Consider the following 18857-nt stretch of genomic DNA (forward strand, 5'->3'; position numbering starts at 1 on the left):
TATACAAGCTTTGGTCAAATCATTAAATGTCAATGTTAATACTTAAATAAGCAGGGAATGAGACACTTATAATAATGTGATTGTCATCATACTGTAGGCAACGAGAGGTGCGATATGGGAAGTTAGCCAAGTTGCAAAAGTATTAAATTGACCGTAAATATAAAAAAGTGCAAAGATGCAGAATATTCATTATTAATGTGTTTTAATAATAATAATTTTAAAGTGTATTTTCCCAAAGAAATGATAACACATTTCAAAACTACAGACAAACAGAGCTGAACATGACCAGGTGTTTTTTTTTTAAGATAAGATAGTTTATGCTGGCGCACACTGACCGGTCAGTGATCTCGGGAGCTGGACTGAGATAAATGTTGGTCTCACCAGATTGGCATGTCGGTTAATTCCCAAAAATTCTAAATACAGATGATAACAATGTGGACTGAAGAAAGGGAATCTAATTGCTTGTTTCCTCATCTCAGCCTGTGGACGAGCACTTTGTCAGACGTCTGCTATGACGTAGACGACTAAATGATGGAACACATGGAGCATGTTTAGCCAATCTGTGTGTTTTACTGTCTGTTATGTTCATATCACTCAACATCGTTGCATCAATACACACATTTATGTACAAGATTCAAACTCGGATGTTAACCTTCACGTAATTGTCAGAGAGGTCATTATTAAGCCGTATGGAACCAGACAAGGCCGGCGCTTCTATCTTTAGATGATCAAATTATCCCCGTCTCACCCTCCCTTATGAACACAGCAGGTAACCACAGCAACGCCAACGTAGTCTCGATGAAAGATAAGACGTAAGAGGACGAAGCCGATGTGGAGGAAAGGGAGGGTTTAACGAAGAAAAAGTCAGACCAGGCCCTTTGAAAGTCTTCATGATCCTTTGTGAGAAAGCCCACCCACATCTACCAGAAGTCTTCTGAACCTTCTGGAGTCTACAAATTCAGGTCGGTCTGCTTCAGATGTTGCTCAAAGATAAGGTGATTTATAGTTATTATCAGGTTTTAATTCAGGATCAGTCTTTGATTTTGTCCTCGGGCTGAAAAACATCAGCAATCACTTGATTCTTCGCCATAACGTTATTTGGAGTCAATAACTCCATCGTTAGTCTTCACACCAGCTTCCCCAGAAAAACCTGATGTTGTTCTTTTCCAGGAAGGCCCATAATCACAGTCATGGAATGTTCACCACAAAATGTTTCAGCACATTACTGACGTAACGAGACACGAGATCGATGCAAAAGATGGGAGAAGATGTGAATTCTGCAGTGTGAATTACGAGACACGGCGGCGTCCTCTTCAGTCGCTCAAGTTTCTTCCAACGTCCAAGTATCGTATAAGAAATGGAGGATAATTGGGGTTTGACCACGCCTTGATAGAAACGGCAGCTTCCACCAGGCAGAGAGGAAAAGGCTCGACCAGAATGTCCGTGAAGGTTCTCAGTCATCTTCAGTAGATCACTGTTAAGTGTGAAGATATTACCTTCATCTTATCCAAGAGGTTCCTTGGGGTCAGAGTTCATTCCATCGCTTCTGTAGTGGAATTAACCGGAAGCTGATATCTGATAATACATTTTAAGCCAATATTTGCCAATACCGATATCGTGCCAATAAAAATTGTGCAAATATTGTACTTTTAACTGAACCACGGTAAGACAATACAAAAATGACATTGACAGACAGCAGCATTTACACTTGGGGTGAGGGGAAACCACCGTCCACACAAAACACAAACAACACAACAACAACTGCTACTGTGGCGAGGGGGAGTGAATATAACTATATATAAATAAAAAACCTGCTGAGGTTGTTGAACATGAACTGTCAGGGTCACAAGCTGGTAGATGTTCAGAGGCTTCTGGAAAGAGCAAACCTACAGTTTGGGGCCAGTGAGAGAGAAAACTGACAGCCATAATCTTTGGTCTCCCTACTTTTTTTTTTCCCCTTCAAAAGCCCACACCGTCCGCCCGCCGCCAACTCGGCAAACCTTAAAATGGAAAAAGCCATCGAGTCATTTCTTCCCTTTAAGAGAAGACAATTGTGCCTGTGTTAAAGTCTCTGTTACTCAACTTCCCCTGAACACCGATCGACACTGGGAAGCAATAAGAAGTCCACGCCTCGACAGTAAACCTACAAGCAGGAGGTCTGGAAAGTGTTTGCAGGACGATTATTTGTCTCCATTGGTCGCTGTGTGTTTTTCGCTGACAGCTGCTCTGATTCACTGTCATCAGCGGGGGCTCACTGGAGATAAATCGCACCCATATTTTCGCAAATGTGGGGGGAAACATCTGGTGTCACTGTTCTGTTTGCAGCAGTCGCAGCTTTAATTATTTATCCCTCTTCACATTTTACAATCCTCTTAATGAAAATCACCTTTGGCCTTTTCTGTTGAATGCGACGCAGATTTCCTTCTCGACTTTTAAAACAAACACGTCTGCGAGACAGAGCAGTCGTGCAGGTCGGCGTTAAATGGTTTTACTTTAATGAGGTGTTTAGACAGTATCATAGCGTGTCTTTGTACAAAAGACAACAGGACGCATTTGAAAGTCATTAAAGTCGACTTCTCTGTGATTGACAACCTGACAACGTGAACTCTGCCGGTGGAGATCTCCACACCCTTCTGAGGCACGGCAACATCAGGACGATCCATGGTATTTTTGGCTGCACAGCAGATGATGCCAGGTGAACAATGTGCTGCCAACTCTATGGTATTTTAATAGGCTGTCATGACGATATTAGAAATGATATACTGCAGCGGTGGGTAAAGATTATGCCGAAGAATACAGTAAATCATAATTGTGGCTAAACCACTTGCCTCCTTTTTTTAGCCTTAGAGTCTTGATATATGGCATCAAGGATAAAATCACATATGGTAGACCAAACTTTGCCCGCAGAGCAAGAATTCATATGAAAACTCTGAGGTCTGTGTTGAGTTGTTTCACTGGATGCAAAGAATCTGTCCCCATGTGCTCTCCATTACCTGTCCTATGGCTCCGACTCAAACCAAACAGATTTTTGAGCAGTTTAAACGGTCAAATGGACACGGAGGAAAAAACATTCTGTACCTGCACAAAACACCTGGGAATGATTTAGTCAAAATGTAAGGTTAAAGTTGTACTTTCACCATAACCAAGTGGCAGTACAATGGCTCTTAGTCTTCAGCAGATAAATGAATTAAATCATACTTTTTAATACGGTTTTCAACTTTGGGAGATGGCTGCACTAAATCAGTCCTTCCTAAACATTGATGTGACATTTAACATTCAGAAAAACTTTTCCAGCAAAAAACAAAAACTTAAATTACAAGTTATTTATTTCATAGTCAGAGAATAACTTAATAATAATAATCAGGCCTCTGGAAATCTACAATGTAAAAGTTTGTGCAAAAATGTGCTCTGTAAATGATCTATAAAATGTCCAAATTCGTCCAAATGAATGCAACAATTTGTAGTGCAACCTTTTAACAAATGAATCCTAAATATATGACAATTATTTAAAGGTTAACACAAAAGTAAAGTTCTAACATTGCACGCACTTATGCAGTTCCTCCCCAGCCCAGCAGGAGGCCAAAGCAAACACTCTGCACCTTTAACCACAGTATAGTACATTCTAATGCTGATGTTTGATTTGCATAAAAAATACAACAATCAAACATAGAATAGTGAAAGTGCTGCTTTTGTGATTTGTTAATTACGCTGCTTTAATTTTAACAGTTTGGCTCTGGTGCAAAAGTCTTTTCACGTCCCTTTAAATTCGCCCTCGATCCCAGCATCATATCAGCATCATTTTCCCTGATTGGCTGTGCCATGTGAAAGTGAGTGAACATAAAAACACGGCCCTCTTCCCCCACCTTTGTCTGGATATAGATAAATTAAGTTGTTTTGCGTCTGCGATGAAAGCTCATTGCCATGGTGGAGGCGGCGGAGGACAGGAGAATGTCCTCTGTTAAACAAACTCAGTCAACGCCGCCTTCATACGAAATGTTCTCTCCACATTCCACTCCATATTTTACAGGGAGTCGTTTAAGCTATATGGTGATCTTCCAAATCGTAAAACGCAACTCTGCATTTTGGGATTTGGAAACAAAACAGAGCGAGGGGAGGGGAAGAAAAAAAAGAAAATCCTGCAGGGAGTGTTGCTGCTTAAATGAGACACATGAGGTGATAAACTCTCGACTACTCTGGAACATTCACACTCTCACTCTCACATCTATCCAGTACGAGGCTTAACAAACAACTGAAGCTGATTGGTCATCAGTCTACACTGAAGCTGGTTTCACACAGGAGACTGTACAGTATATACAAATCATCTGGTTCTGAAAAGTGAAGCCAGTGCTGAAAATGCATGAAAGCTGTTTTCCCTTAAAGTGCCAACAGGGGGCAACGCCAGTGGTTTACAAAAACAAAGCAGAGTAGTGTGGATGTAGCCTTACGTGGGTTCTCCATTATACAGTTCCAGCATGACTTGGCTTGACGTTATTCGTTTTTGTTGTTTTTCCATTAGCAATAGTACCCGGTAACTGGTATTTTTTAGTAAGTTCCAAGCGAGCGGAGTTGATTGTAAAATGTGACGTCAACAGACGGCCACTCACCGATTGGTCAGGGAGTGTCGTCACTGGAAGCGACACGAGTGCGACATCCGACGAGAGCGTTATAGTGAGCATACGTACGCAAAAATATACCGCGGCCCATTGATGAGGTGCAGGTGACCCAGGGCTTTAGGGTCCCCGTAGTCGTGGTTCATAGACCACGCCCATGTTGAGGAGGTACCATGAAGTAGCCGAGTGGTGCTAGAACTATATCATGGAAAAGTGCCATAAGTCCATTAAAAAAAAACTTTCACTTCATTTACAACATCAGCAAACCTTTTGCCAGCAACAAGAGTCAGTCACTGGTTGCAGGTCTTCTTACCACATGGTCACATTTAGAGTCAATAGGATGATAAAGTGACAGGTTTTACCAGGCTGTAGGCTCATCACAATTATAAACTGCTACCAATTATTTGTTCTCATCCTAAGATAGTCCTAAAGATACTCCCAAAAACTCTTCCCTGTCCAACACACATCACGGAACTACGGTGGCCCTCATGTACTAGAAAGTGCGTCATTTTTCTTCATTTACGTAGTAAGCTTCCACTTGGGAATGCAAACGGTAAGCTCAGCTGGCTGGTTGGTCCATTTGCACGGCTGTAGAAACACGTCAGCAGCCTACGTGAAACAAGGTCCTCGCCTAAAGTACATAAAGGGCTCATTCTGAGGCTAAGAAAACCAAATAACTTTTCTTTTTAAAACGATTAAACACTTGTTTATTGGCAGTACAGTCAACGTTTGCCAATAAACCCTGCACAAATGTTGCACACTGGAGCTTTAAACTTCATAAAAACACCCAGATGTAGGAGAAATGCCCCTTAACTTGGACAAGCACCCAATGACTTCATCGGACTGCACTTCTTCTTCTTCTCCTTTGGTTTGTTCGCACATAAGTAGAGCTTTGGCGCCACCAATTGTTGAACGTAGATATAAAGTACAACTTTACTGACCCGTCTAATTTTCAAGGCTCAGTTCTTCACTCAGCTCACAAAACGTTGACTGTAAAATCAATGTAACACAAGCTGTTCAGAGGGCAAACTGAGCTAAAATGGCCGACGCAGAGGAGCAGCTAATGGATGCTCCGGGGAATTTATTTGGCAAAAGCCCTGAATCTTTATAGACCCAGGCGACCACAGTACGGCAGCAGCTGCAGAGTCGACAGAAAGAGGCGAAGCATTGTAAAGTTTTGAGTGCCGTCTGTGCAAATGGATTAGATCTTAGTTTGTCTCATGGGATCTGCATCTAAAATGGCCGACGGGTGACTGTGCACTCTGCCACTCCGGAGTTGCCAAATCTGATCGCGAGAGCATCCTGCGATTAAGAGGAACCTCGACTTAGCAACACAAGAGGAAGTAAGGAGCGTTTCTCTGCCTGTGTGGTCACTGCTATGACTCATCGAAAAACCCATGATAGGGCGTGGCGGTCCAGGAATGCTCGTAACCATAGCAACACGAGACACCATAGAAATATGGCTATATATATACAGTACAAGGCTTAAGGGGCAGCAGCATTGCAACTGACAACACACACACAACAGATTTACTTTTCCAGGAAGAATTTGATGGTTCTTCACCACAACCGCAAACTGACCGTGAAAACATCTCAGACAATAAAAATCAGATATGAAAAATGACAAACTGGCAGGAAGAAGAGAGCGCTGTCTGCTTCTGACATTCTCTTGGAGAGTGCACGCACTTTCAACTCCAGTCTGTAAAACCTGAAACCTGAAAAGAAAGACCACACCTGAGCGTGATTGAAGACACACTCCACTGAGGAATCAAGACGTCTGAGTGTCTCTGCTCTCGCTCTGCATATTTACTGGGATTATTCGCCAAGCGAAGATTGTTTACCGCATACTGAACATTCCAGTCAACAGTAGAGAAATAGCAGAATGCCAAAGGAGTGGTTCAATTAAATTCTATGGATGTTTTTGCTACACTTTCACACGCCAAGAGTGGTTTTTCCACTGTAAATCACTCACGCTGAAGTAGCCCTTAAAGTTTATACTTCCTGGTTTGTGGATAATTTGGTGTTTTGTGGCTGCTTGGTTATGACAATTTTAAAACAACATGGATAATATCAAGCAATTCAAGAGTGCAGCTCTTTTCGTCGCAACAAGAACGAACAGGAATCGCAGGATAACTCGGATGGTTCGTGATATTTAGCCACACGATATCAACAATATCCTTTGATAAAATCTTTGATAGAGTTCCACTGTCATGGCTCCATGTCCTGTTGCCACATACTGAGATTGTTAAGGTGCAGTATATGCTGGATAACCACTACAAAAAGGGCCAGAACTTGAGTATTTAAAAGTGAGTAAAAAGATACATATCAATGCTCTTTTTTTGACAGAAATTACACTCAACCACTGATTCACCTGATTCCTACATCCCACAGTACAAATGCATGGAACCAGGGTGAAATGACACAGAAGCAAAAAGCAGTTTTTGAGTGTTTTCAGCAGCCTGGCCTCGAATCTACAGCCACTTAAGTGGACAATGAGTCAGCAGAAAAACAAGATATTAGCCTGATGCTAACGTTACTCCCACTAGTAACTAAATAGTTTCCGACTGGTCAGCAAATATTCTTCTTTGTAAGTTTATTTCACTCACTTTAAAAATGTATTTAGTTTTTCTTCAACAAGTGTTTCAGTTTAGAAGTTTGGTAGATACCATTAGCTTGCTAGTGCTGTCAAACGTAAACACGTTATATTTTTGAACTGTTGAACAGTGGTGTGCACACACACACACACACACACAAATTATGCCATGTCTGAATTCACCTATAAGGAAGGGAGCTAGCAAGCTATAGTGCTGTGCAATAGGTTAACACACGACACGTTTCCATGACGACTGACCGGTAAAAGATGTGTGACGTCATGTTTACGTGACTCCGGATTGTTAAAATGAGTCTGTAAAGTAACGCTGGTTATTTGTAGCGCTGCTCTTTTCATTTAATAAACAGACCGCTCCAGTTCGACTGTAGGCGCGCTAACGGCGCTAAAAGGAGCTAATGAAGCTAACGGAGCTAACTGGTAAACGGTGCCTGGACTCCGCTGTTGCGGCACGTAAACATGACATCATGCGCGTCTTTTTCCGGTCAGTCGTCATGGAAACGTGTCGTACGTTAACCTGTTGCACAGCACTATAGCTTGCTAGCTCCCTTCCTTATAGGTGAATTCAGACATGGCATAATTTGTGTGTGTGTGTGTGTGCACACCACAGTTCAACAGTTCAAAAATATAAATATGGGCATGCTTATTTGAAGCTTAAAAGTAAGAAAAAAATAAATACTGTTGCTAATGTGCTCTTATTTTATGGTTCTGGTGATTAGCCTAGCAGCAAAAACTTATTAGCTACTAGTTGAAAACAGAATCTGTCAACAACAGCACTCTCTCAGTGAGGAACTTCCCTGAGGTTAATGGCCAATATATTCACCGCGGAACAAAAAGACCTGTCACTGACTTCCAGATAAACAAGGACAAAACTTAAAGGCACTTTGGCAAAATCCTGCCTCAGGGCAATAAAACCCTCTTTGGTCCAGGAAAGACTCTAAGGCCTCTCTGTCAACGTGATATATACACGATGTCATTGGTGGAGGTCGTATATAATCAATCAATCAATCAATCATATAACAAGTCGCCCTTGTCATAAACCCAACACTGTCAGTGTGAAAGGGTTTCACTCTTCAAACTCCTCTCTGTCCAGCTCTTCTCTTCTATTTTTCCAGATCATTCCCTGTGCAAAAATGCACAATAGTAAAAAAAGGAAAAAAAGAAAAATAGAAATTGGCCCAGAGAAGCAAACACTCCCATTTTATATAGAGGGGCATTTGCTGGCTGTTGTTGCCTGAGGCGATGGTTGGCAAACTCAGCAGCTGCTGCAACTTTTATAACTTTGTCTCACAAAATGAGAGCTTTATAACTTACAATTACTGAGGGGAAAAAACAAACAAAGAGTATTTGTGCTGATGCTTGAATGTAACCACTCATTATATGAGGACAAATAAAGTATACGCCATTGAATACTAACCTTATTTCTTCTAATCTAAAGGATCAATATTGAACGAAAATGGTAACTTTAATAGATATGTTGGTGTAAAAAATATATTTCTATTCAGAATAAAAGTTATGAATTATGCATGAATTTGTGTGTTCGTGAAGGAAAGACAACAATTTAAATTTTTATTTTAAAATAATAAAAAAATCAGATTTTTTTTTATTAATCTATCGGGCCGGATATTAATGCTAGCGGTCCAGATTTGGCCCACGAGCTACCAGTTGCTGACCACTGGTAAAAAGTGCATATAATATCAGGGGCCTTAAATTAAAATGAGCTTCTGTTAATCCATCACGGTATTGCAAATTTATAAAATCCTCCATTAATCCCAGATTTGTACGTAATAATACCTAATCTCATATATCATTTTGAAGTAGTAAAATTAAATACAACTTAATTGTATACATGTTATCTTACACATACAGAAACACCTCATTTAAAAAAGAAGAATTAAATTCTGCAAATTTGTTTGGGGACCCAAAAATAATCTCCCGCGACACACCTGGGGGTCCCACCCCAGGCTTTGGAAATGACAAATCCTGGTAGTTTGTTTGGCATCTAACCCTCAGACTCTAAAACCTGTTGATACCGAGCGGGTTTAAAGAGAAGAACGAGGGCAGAGACGTGTCCTCGAGCGTCAGGTCAGACCCAGATGATTCTCTTGGCTCAACATCAGAGCGAACGTCTGCGTCAGACAAACATCCTGAAGCTATAAACGCCACAAACAACAGCAGCTCAGTCAAAGCCCCGGTCATCATTGTTGCGATTATGTTCAAAAGAAAAAAGGCTGCATTCATTTGAAATCCAGGTTGTGTGTGTGTGTGTGTGTGTGTGTGTGTGTGTGTGCAGCTAAACGGATTAGGATGACGAACAGAGGCACAGACACAAACAGCATTAGACTGTGTTGAGTCTGTGAAAACCACAGCAGTAACTGAAACCAGACGCCACACAACGGTGAAGAAGAAAAGAGCGTTGTCACTCTGCGATCTGTGAGGGAAACGCGACGTGTTCTGCTCACGCACGCGTGAAATGTGGCAACTTCCTGTCAAACAGGGTTAGGGTTTGACAGTTTCAGAGATTTAGAATAAAATTAATTTTTTTGTCAATTTTCTTACAAAATAACACGTTATGCTATTTTCTATTTTAGTGATCATTCATATAAAACAAATACCTTTATCTTTATGTTAAATAAATCACACTTTTTATGCTATTTTTTATATTAGTGTTTTTTCTTATAAGACAAATAGACATTTGTATTTTTTTTTTGTTATTCTTAGAAAATAAAATGCATTTATTTATGTTATATGCTTTTTTTTATTTTTAGAAAATAAAATAAACATTTTGATGTTATCATTTATTTAATGTTGTTACATAGAGTTTTTTATTTATTTATTATTAAATTAAATTCAACCAAAAAAATGATATTAAAAAATATCAAATCAACGTGATAAACTAACTTTATTTTCTTCATACACAGAGTCACTCTGGCCTTCAAAATAAGAGCCTCTATATACATATTTTGTTATTAATTACTGCAATAAAATAGTAGGGCTGAAAAAATTACTCAATTACTTAATTAGTCATTAACTGTTTTTTTTGTGTGTTTTAAAAAGAAAATAAGTTTTCAGATTTTTCAGCTTCTTAAATGTGAATATTCATTCAGTCTTTTTGCTCCATGTAATAAAGACAATCATTCAAACTGAATCCTTTTTGTAATTTCCAGGTATGAGAAACACTATGAGCATCATAAATGTTTTCAGGTGATTCCACTACTGTCGTGAAACATTAACTGTAACAGGAGGTAGCCTCACATTCACACAAGCGTTAAACAAATCACGAGAGTCTGATGTGCAGCAGGAGTCACCTGACCTGACAGTCGTCCACTTTAAAGTCACCTGACTTGAGAGTCGTCACCTGCAGAAACTCCACAACTCACAACCCACGTACAGTAAAGAGAGGAAGGCAGCAGCAGCCACTTACCTAGAAAACACAGAAACACAAAAGACAAAGGCTTAGTGAAAACGTGAATTATACACCATTAAAAAAAACACAGTCTTTAAAATGTAACTGGCAGTGAAAGTGGAGGAAACTGCACTTTTACTGCTGAAGTCGTGCTGATACACAAACAGCAGAAAACAGAAGGAGCTGTTATAAGTTGAAGGATATTAATTTGTAAACCACAGGACCATTAAAACAAAAAAAAAAAAAAAAAAAAAAGAGGGATTAAATGAGGACAAATAAAACCCAGTATCAGAAAAAAGGCAGTGGAAAAAGCTTTATTAACAGTGCCCCCTTCTGGTCACTCCAGAAACTGGGACACACTACTGCACTTTTCTGAATCTACCCAACAAGTGTTGATGTAATATTTAAGTAAGTATCACCTGAACAAAAGCACAGAGATTAAGTAATCAAGTCCCACCAGGACGAGGATTAGAAGAAGGAGGGGGTGATGATGATGAGAGAGGACGTGTCAAATTACGGCGGCAGTTGCTCCTCTGAATTACAGGAAATCTGAGGTTAATGAGATTACGTAATCACATCAGCTAAATTAGGAGGCCAGAGTTATTAACCAGCATGACTGACAGCGCTAACAGGATTAACACCGACATCCACCACTGAATTATACCTGACACTCAAATCTTCATTTAAAACAAACAAAAGGATGTTTTTAGTCAAATATTTGAAATTTCTAATCGCTTTTTCTTTGTCTCCCAATGGCCGCATGCTCTCAACTGGATCATTTGTGTTTTCATTATTATTTTATGCCATTATTCAGCAAAAATACCACACAAATCTGTTGATTATACAAGTAAACAACAATTAAACCGATTTTTCCTACACTGTACTATGTGATTAAAATAGTTTGAGGAGTAATTTTAGTCTTTTTTTCTTTCTTTTTTTCAAACCCACAATAGATGCTTTATTTTTAATTATATATTCATTTTTAAATGAGATAGATGAAAACACGCCACAGTATTAATTTGTCTTTTAGGAACAGTTTCTGAGAATTTGGAGTTCTGTTTATACATAAAAATGTCAAATATTGAGTCACTCTTTGCTCTGATTTTGTCAACATGGACTATTTTCAAGTATTTATTTTTATATATTTATTTATTTATTATATTTATTTTATTCCTCACTGACTTTGTTTGATCCTTGGTGAAAAAAAGCAACGTCAAAAAGGCTTTTAATGCTGAAATAATGTAAAAGAAAATGATTGAAACTGAAACAAACTGGCTGCCATTTTAGTCAAATCTGTCCCAAAGTTGCCGTATGAATAAAATCCTCATTATTATCAACATTATTATGACCTAACATGTGACTTATAGACTCTCAGTGGTTAAAAAAAACGCCCGCCCGGCCGCAGAGAAACAGGTGAGGAATGTGAAACTCAAAGCGTTCCCTGATTCCTGCGGCTCAAATAGCGGCAGAAGCTTCTGAGAGAGAGAGAGAGAGTGAGAGAGAGAGAGACATGTGAGACGCTCATCTCCGAGTATGAAACAGGGCACAGACAGGATGTACACGCATCAGCAACATCACACACACACACACAAGCACACACACATACACCAAATGAATGAAGACACCTGACACTTTCAGGGATTACAACTGTACAGAAAATACAGGTCACAGATTTCTACATTTTTTTACAAACAGTCAATGAAGTTGTAAATATGAAATAGTTTAAACTATCACTCATGCAATCCCAGCATGCAACACTCGAAAGCCTCGCATATCTATATTAGACAATATGGTGCCTTCCATTTACATTGGATGTCAAAACTGGGAGAAATGTCACATCTGAATTGACTGTAAAAAAACATGGATGCATATGTACCACGAGCTAGCCATCGTTAGCAGTAACTCTAACAGTATTTTTCCACACACAAAAGGATAAAAATATAATGTAAAACAAATAAGACAAGAGTGTAATAAACAGTAAAAAAAAAAAAAAAAAAAAAGCTCCATTACAGAGCAGTTATCTCAGTTATTGTCTTCTGCTGTGACAATCTTTACATCAGTGGAAGGGAAAAAAGAAAACTGCTGATCCGTTTGCTGCGCGATAATCAAACAGAGCACGACAGAGAAGCTTAGTCATCGTCGGACAGACTGAAGACTCGCATCTAAACCACAGACACAGACAGTTCTTCTATACGTCGACAAGAAACCAGATAATGTCCCCGTCATGATGTTAAACGCTGGGCTAAGCAGCACATTTTCAGCATTATCGATTAGTAGTTTCAGTATCATGTAACTCAAGTGAGTGAACGCAGTTTAAAGCCTGAAGCCGGACTTCAAGACAAATGATGAAACGAATGAAAGAGAGGACAATAAATGCAGTTAAATATGGTTGAAGTGTCTCAGGTGCAGGCTCAGGTCAGAAATCTTAATCCCATAACCTGCAGATGAGACTCAACAATCTACTGTTTCTTTTTTTTTTTGCTGCAGCTTTAAACGAGTTGTCCTTTTATTTTGGTTAATCTGATAATCTGCTCTGATCAGACCTGTTCACCTACTGATTAAAGTAAGTCAAATAAAAAAGTATGATATATAGAGTGTGTGTGAATAGGATATAGTGTACATGTGTCTCTGGGACGCAGCAAAAACAATGACATTACGTGACATGACAAAGTGCTTCCTGTCTGTCTGTCTCTGCTCTTGTTAGATCTCCAGAGCTGCAGGCGAGTAAAACACAGCTGTGACCTCCGAGTGGCTGCAGAGCTCAAAGTTATTTTCTTTTTTACTAAGCCAACAATAATCCAAAAAAATGTCTACAATCACATTATAATCTACATCTTACGTGCAAAAATGTACAGTTATTTCACTTTTACCAGACTGTAAATCAGTGATCAGTCATGTGTTGACGGACCCCAGGAATTGGAGCTGCTAAAATGTCAGAGAGCAAACTTTGCTTTTAACTCCTGTAACACTAAACCACTCAGAGGTCAAGTGCACTGACCCCGCCCCCTCTCTTTTTAACTGGATATCACAGGTTTGGCTCACCTTCAGAAAGAAGCAGCAGCAAGTGTTTTAGTGACAACACTGAGGTAAGGGCTGAAAACAAAGCAGCGGTCGAGGGATTGTTGAAAAAGACACACAAGAAAACAGAGGTCAAAGGTCAAAGCAGGTTTAGCTTTTGTGTTCCTGTTGTTCTCCTGTTTGTAACCTTTTCTGTTTGACCAAATAAATCAGAGAACAACAAAAAACAAATACAATTTAATTTAGGGAGAGTCTGCAAATCACTCATGCCACTTTTCCATTATACAATTCAAGCACTACTCGACTACAAGTCACTGAAAAACGACTGAACAGGTCGTGATTTGGCTCATGATCGCCGGCTAAATACACCAGACTGTATTAAATAATGAGATATTAGACATTTCCTTTGCTAAATGTTTGAGATTAACGTATGTTTTCAGGATTTTGAAGTCTTGTTAACTGATCTACAGTTCAGAGAATTAAATTCTCTTGAAGATGCTGCTTTTACATTGAAATTCACCTTTCAATCTGTATAAGTGGAAACACACACCTGTGAAAACTGCACTCGCTTTCCGATTGGATTTACCTCGTCGTTGGTCACATAACAAAAATCCCTGCTCTTATTTTTCATCATCAAAACGCTGTTTTAAAATAGAAATGCTAGCTAATCCTAGCTTAGGACCAAATCAAAACCGAAGTAAAAAGAAGGAAATAGTGGTTTTAAAATGTTCTGTAACAGAGAACCATTTCAGAATTTTCTTTAAAAGCCTAAAATGAATTGACAACACATATAGGCTGGAAGCAGGAGTTAATAAGGCGTAACTAAATGTCCCTGATCAATATTGGCTTTACATGTCCCAGCTCATACAAGAACTCATCAACAGTCTCCTGAGTTAAAGAGCTGAGTCTGAACCAAGTGAGTGAAAATAGCTGTCAGTGGGAGCAATGATCTGAAGGTGACGACGCGCTTACAAATGAACTGAGTCTGAGCTCAACGTGTTGACGAAGTCCATTGGGAGAGTTCAGTGAAGCGAGGGAGCTTTTGTCTCTCTGGGGAAAACCGTCTCGGCCTCCCCGTGTGGGCACAGGACTGCTTCAGATCCAGATCCAGGATCTTTTAAATGCTGCTGGACGGTAACTCTGTCCCCGAGGCCAGAACACTCCAGACAAACCACAGCTCCGCACAGACGAGCTTTTAAAGACAGTCGTTTTCTTTCAGACGGAGCCAGCTTCACCAGCCTGGTTAAGTCCTGGCTTTCTGTCTTTATAAATATAAAGTCAGTTTCATTTTTGGACTGACAAAGAGGATAAATGCTAAAGTAGTGCACTCTCCTTGGCCTGAATACCAGAGTAAGACCAACCATGCAGACTGTAATAAAAACATCAATCGGTAGAGAGAGAGTGGGGGGTCGTAGCATTAGCATGCCCTTCAGATGCAGATTTATTTAGTGAAACCTTTTCACTTGAATACATAATAAAAACACATCATAAAAACGCTACAGTAAGAAATGCCGACTAAGCATTCAGAGCAAGTGAGTAAATGGTGTTAGACGCTTTGCACGGAGAACACAGGGTTCTATCGTTCAAAATGTCTCAAAGCTAAAGCTCAAGTGAGTGAGTTTGGAAGAGCTAGCACAAACAGCCTCTTCAACGATACATTCATCCCACTCCCAGCAGCCCTTGAGACAAAGCTCCGCCCCCAAAAACACTCAACGTCACTGTGTAAACACACCTGTATCTACAAGTGGTCAGGCCCTATATCCGATCCATGTGGCTCGACACTTCGCAGTCCAGTTGGTGGCGCTCTCTCTTTTTGGATGACGACAACAGCACGGGTGCTTGCTAACAGGTGCTTGCTAACAGGTGCTTGCTAACAGGTGCTTGCTAACAGGTGCTTGCTAACTGTTACGCGAGGAGGAACATCGCTCAAAGAATACAAGGACAAACAACAAAAATGGGGGTGAACTTCTGGTGAGAAATCACTGCTGAATGAATGAATGGTTCATGGCCACGTTCATACTACATGACTTTCTACAGACATGGACTAAAGAAATGATCATAACTGTTTTGCTAACTAATGTGTGTTGTTTCCGCTTCAGGAGGGTTCACCTCTACAACTTGTTTTTAGTAAAAGAATTGAGTAAAATGCTGCAGGACCATGTAGAAGGATGTGCTCAGGTCAACAGGTCAGTCAGTGACAGACAGGTGTGTCAACCAATCATGTGATCTGAACAAATCTGAAGGACTAAAATATTGGTTGTGGCCTTTTTTTTCCCTCCAGACAAATGTATTTATTGATATATTATTAAAAAATTCCAACAAACAACTTAACTTAATATGAAATCTTTTTAAAACATCATTGTTAGAAATATTGTTTGTGAATCCACAGCCTAATTGCAGCATTTATACCTGCTGCAAGAAATGTTACTGTTTAACATCTTAAAAGGCAGATAAGCTTAATCAATACAGAATAAAAACATCTTGAGAGCGTTTGAGGAGGGAAAAGTCTGCAAAATCTCATTATCTTAACACTGGTGTAAAGCAGTGGGACACGTATGAGCGAGGACGGTGCGAGGAGCAAACTTTCCTGACGTAAACAAACATGACAACGTGCTGCAGCCGATCGACGACACAGAGCCTCGTCTCTGTCACATACACAGCAAAACCAGTATATATGCAGCTTAAACCTGGGCTTTTCTTTCTGCACCAGCGGTCTCATCCCTGACTGAGGGGCAGGGCAACACTTGGCCGTATCACTGGCGTTACCGCGGTGATGCAGCAGCATGAGTCGCTCTGCAGCATTTACTGTGCCGCATGCAGCAGCAGCAGCAGCAACCGTCCCACTGAATCTCATAAAAAACACATCATCTCAGCACAATCATTCCCCCTGACCTCTGCACCAACCCCCCCTATGTTCGCCCCCTGGACACAAAGGAGAACAAAAGCTCTCCATTCCTTTCATCCACAACAAACATTCGCAAAGCAAGAAGAGAGGATCACAGTTCCTCCACAACAGCTACGAAACACTCGAAACTCGACTTTCTCTTTCAGCTTTCACCTACACGCCATGAGGAAGTCCTCGTCAGTGAGGCATTGTGGGAAAACAAGGGCGGTCCTGAGAGCATACGATCCTGACGACAAGAGCGTGGAGAACAAGTGGAGTTACCTTTGAGGGAGGTGATCTCATGCTGGATGGACCTCGCAGGATCCATGCTTCTCTTCTCTCTCACGCTTGTGAAGCCCCAAACAGTCTGTGCAAGGTCAGCTCAGCTCAGCACCACAACACCACACTGACACTGGAGGATGGAAATGTCTCTCTCTCTCTCTCTGCAAACAGCAGCTTCTTCCCCCTCACTCTCTCTCTCTTTCTGCTCTGCCACAGGAGTTGGCAGCTTAGTGATTTTGTTCACTCCCTTTCTTTCTCTCTCTCTCTCTCTCTCCACCACCACTGCCCGCTCACACACAATTCATGTCAGCAGAGAAAGTGTGGAATAAAGGAGCAGCCCACCCTCCCTCTTCCTCCCTCTCCCTCCTCCATCCTCCTCCCACCTCCTTCCCTGATGTCGCCCCGTCTCATCCTCGCGACCGATAACGGTCACGCCTCACCGTCACATCACAACAGCACGTTCACAAAGTCGGCGTCACCCACATGTTTTATCCACATGGCAACATTATCCCGGTCTGTAAGAGCCTCCATCAGGACAACAGTGACTCAGCAGAATCTGTCAATAAAGTGCTCGATTGCAGTCGCTGCACCAGAGGAGACGAAAAAAATAAAAAATACACTGCAGAGCAGGAAATAACAACTATGTGCTGCTTAACTGTGATTTGGAAGGGAAATGTAACCGGATTAGATTTTACGTAAGGAGATCATTCCACTCACTGCCACTTTATTAGGGGACGTGTGCACCTGATAAAGTGGCAGTGATCGTGCACTCACTCCTTACATAACATCCCATCACAGAGGACACACAGGGTGTCTGCTGCTGCTGCTGCTGCTGCAGCTCAACTGCATCAAGGATAGACATGTTCAATGACTTCAGTTTTACGTGATTTTATTGGGTTAAAAATACTTTTAAATGTGTTAGTCTGACTGAAATTGTACTACATTGAATTTCTCAAATTTGGATTAGCACGAGCAGGCCTGGACGCTAAGAAGAAGCTGGTCCACAGAAGAATAAGATGATAGCAACAAAAACATGGCTAAATTCAGGCTGGTGAAGATGAGACGGATTTTATGATCCAACAAGCTTAATAAAAAATGTTTTGAATCTGAAGAACTAGCTACATGCTAAAACATTTCGCCCCCTAGTGGACTAACAGTCGTCTTTCTATCATTTCAAACCAGTCTGATCATTCTCCTCTGACCTCTAAATCAAAAAGGCATTTTCACCCAGAGATAAGATGCTCACGGTGTAATTCTCTTTGTTTTTTTGGACGATTCTCTGTGAGCCTTAGAGACGGGTGTGTGAAAAAATCTCACTATATCAGCAGTTTCTGAAATACCAACACCCAACCACCTTGCCACGGCCAATGTCTGCCTGTCTAAATGCGTTGTGATGCTGAACTGTATGGACAGAAGTATTGAATTCATGTGTTCAACCAGGCTCTGGTCTCCAGGCTCCTTATCGCCAATGGAGGACAATCTTTGGGATACCAAGACATTGTGGACAATGCTTTGCTTCCAACTTTGTTTTCCAACAGTTTGAGGAAGGTCCTTTTCTATTCCAACATGACTGCATCCCAGTGGAACTCGATGCACCTGTCGAGCATCTTTGGCATGACCTGGAACAGAGTTTGTGAGCCAGACCTTCTCGTCCAACATCAGAATGTATTGACACCAATTCACATTAACACGTCTAAAAAGTCTTCCAAGAAGCTGCTGAAGCTGCAAAAAGGGGACCAAGGCGTCGAAATGTCCAGGTGTACCTAATAAAGTGGCCACTGAGTGTATGTCTCATTGTGTAATTTACTTACCAGTGACCAACTTTTCTTTTGTAACAAATTAATTCCTCATGTGGAATCTAATCTAAATTAATCTAATCTAAATTACGATGAGGGCATATTATCTAATATTATCTGCTGTGCTGCAGGATCTGGGTGTGGGCCGTGGAATCTTTAGCTAATTTTTAGGAGCCTAAAATCTCTGAAGTGTGGGAACCTCTGCTCTCGATAATCTAGTTTTAATTTTATGCATTTGGCAAATCACACATGC

The 18857-nt window shown here is 40.6% G+C and overlaps 1 protein-coding gene across 5 annotated transcripts in view; it reads right to left on the reverse strand.

Moving 5' to 3' along the window:
• pleca (plectin a) overlaps positions 1-18857 on the reverse strand; it is an 89109-nt gene that overhangs the window by 58714 nt on the left and 11538 nt on the right. Inside the window, exon 1 of one of the 5 annotated variants that reach the window (XM_083899729.1) lies at positions 13495-13537. The exons of the other annotated variants lie outside the window; for them this stretch is intronic. The gene's annotated coding sequence lies outside the window, so the exon portion shown is untranslated. Of the gene's footprint in view, positions 1-13494; positions 13538-18857 lie in introns of those variants that run through there. 5 annotated transcript variants of the gene reach the window in all.

Source organism: Microchirus variegatus (genome assembly GCF_963457635.1).
Source record: "Microchirus variegatus genome assembly, chromosome: 13".
Classification (NCBI taxonomy): domain Eukaryota; kingdom Metazoa; phylum Chordata; class Actinopteri; order Pleuronectiformes; family Soleidae; genus Microchirus; species Microchirus variegatus.